The sequence below is a fragment of the Salvelinus fontinalis genome, chromosome 22 (genome assembly GCF_029448725.1).
Source record: "Salvelinus fontinalis isolate EN_2023a chromosome 22, ASM2944872v1, whole genome shotgun sequence".
Classification (NCBI taxonomy): domain Eukaryota; kingdom Metazoa; phylum Chordata; class Actinopteri; order Salmoniformes; family Salmonidae; genus Salvelinus; species Salvelinus fontinalis.
The window spans coordinates 39,524,578-39,527,077 of record NC_074686.1 but is presented as its reverse complement, the minus strand read 5'-3'; the positions used below and the strand labels follow the sequence as shown (position 1 = coordinate 39,527,077).

The following is a 2,500-nucleotide window of genomic DNA, read 5'->3' as shown; positions in this document are numbered from 1 at the left end:
CATAAACATAACAACAACATATTACCATAAACATAACAACAACATATTACCATAAACATAACAACAACATATTACCATAAACATAACAACAACATATTACCATAAACATAACAACAACATATTACCATAAACATAACAACAACATATTACCATAAACATAACAACAACATATTACCATAAACATAACAACAACATATTACCATAAACATAACAACAACATATTACCATAAACATAACAACAACATATTACCATAAACATAACAACAACATATTACCATAAACATAACAACAACATATTACCATAAACATAACAACAACATATTACCATAAACATAACAACAACATATTACCATATTAACATAAATACCAACACATGTATACGCATTTCAGCTGTTTGAAGCTGGTGTACGAAACCTAAGGTAAAAGACATACAAATTAAACTGAAGCAAGGGAAGCATAGACATTGTGTACATAGAACAGATCTACCGTTTGTTAGACTTGCTTTCAATGAGAATGACAGATCTATAACTCACATTTCTATGTGAATTTGGTCCCGGTCGTCCCAAAAAGTGACATTTTGCAGCTTTAACTCTCTGCAGTGTTGTTCAGTATTCTAGAGTTAATTATTTAGAGTAATGTTTGCTCTCATAATATCACCACAAATTTAGGAATCTGGGACCAAACACCTCCCTCTGCAACTGGATCCTGGACTTCCTTACGTTCCGACACCAGGTGGTAAGGGTAGGCAACATCACCTCTGTCCACACTGACCCTCAACACAGGGGCCCCATAGGGGTGTGTGCTTAGTCCCCTCCTGTACTTCCTGTTTACCCACCACAGTGTGGCCACGCACAACACCAACACTATCATCAAGTTTGTTGACGACAAGCCGGAGGTAGGCCTGATCGCCGGCGACGATGAGACAACCTACACAGGGAGGAGGTCAGTAACCTGGCAACCACTCCCTCAACGTCAGTAAGACCAAGGAGCTGATCGTGGACTACAGGAAGTAGTCCACAGTGTCGTGGACTACAGGAAAGACATCTGCAGGGTTGCAGTGGAGCAGGTCGACAGCTTCAAGTTTCTCCGTGTCCAAACCACTAAAGACTTAAAATGTTCCAAACACACACGCATGGTCGTGAACACCGTGTCACAGTGCCTCTTCCCCCCTCAAGACGTTGAAAAAGTTGGACTTTCCTTGATTTACTTTATAGTGCACTACTTTTGACCAGAGTCCTATGTCCCCTTTTGGGTCCCATTTGAGACTCAGCCTGTGTATCGTGCTATATGGAGCTCAATCATCATGATGGTATTAATGACGCTCGTTAGCCGATTGATGTCATTTAAACACTGCTTTACATCAGACAGCTGTTTGTCTTTGGAAATTATAGATACTCACAGATGTGTGTGTTCCAGTGAGCATGTGGACGAGCTAGAGTCTCTGTGGGGAACTGTCTATGGGGGGGACTGTCTATGTGGGGGACTGTCTATGGGGGGGGAGGCTGTCTATGTGGGGGACTGTCTATGGGGGGGGAGAATGTCTATGTGGGGGACTGTCTATGTGGGGGACTGTCTATGGGGGGGGACTGTCTCTGTGGGGGGCTGTCTATGTGGGGGACTGTCTATGTGGGGGACTGTCTATGGGGGGGACTGTCTATGGGGGTGACTGTCTATGGGGGGGGACTGTCTATGTGGGGGACTGTCTATGGGGGGGGGGCTGTCTATGGGGGGGACTGTCTATGTGGGGGACTGTCTCTGTGGGGGGCTGTCTATGGGGGGGGACTGTCTATGGGGGGAGACTGTCTATGGGGGGGACTGTCTATGGGGGGGACTGTCTATGGGGGGACTGTCTATGGGGGTGACTGTCTATGGGGGGGGGACTATCTATGTGGGGGACTGTCTATGGGGGGGACTGTCTATGTGGGGGACTGTCTATGTGGGGGACTGTCTATGGGGGGGACTGTCTATGTGGGGGACTGTCTATGGGGGGGACTGTCTATGTGGGGGACTGTCTATGTGGGGGACTGTCTATGTGGGGGACTGTCTATGGGGGGGACTGTCTATGTGGGGGACTGTCTATGGGGGGGACTGTCTATGTGGGGGACTGTCTATGGGGGGGACTGTCTATGGGGGGGACTGTCTATGGGGGGGGACTGTCTATGTGGGGGACTGTCTATGGGGGGGACTGTCTATGTGGGGGACTGTCTATGGGGGGGACTGTCTATGTGGGGGACTGTCTATGTGGGGGACTGTCTATGTGGGGGACTGTCTATGGGGGGGGACTGTCTATGGGGGGGCCTGTCTATGTGGGGGACTGTCTATGTGGGGGACTGTCTATGGGGGGGACTGTCTATGTGGGGGACTGTCTATGTGGGGGACTGTCTATGGGGGGGGACTGTCTATGTGGGGGGACTGTCTATGTGGGGGACTGTATATGTGGGGGACTGTCTATGTGGGGGACTGTCTATGTGGGGGACTGTCTATGTGGGGGACTGTCTAT

The 2,500-nt window shown here is 48.4% G+C and overlaps 1 protein-coding gene across 1 annotated transcript in view; it reads right to left on the bottom strand.

Annotated features, from left to right (window-relative positions):
• LOC129820309 (FH1/FH2 domain-containing protein 3-like) overlaps nt 1-2,500 on the bottom strand; it is a gene marked incomplete at its 5' end in the record, with an annotated part of 105,923 nt that overhangs the window by 103,070 nt on the left and 353 nt on the right.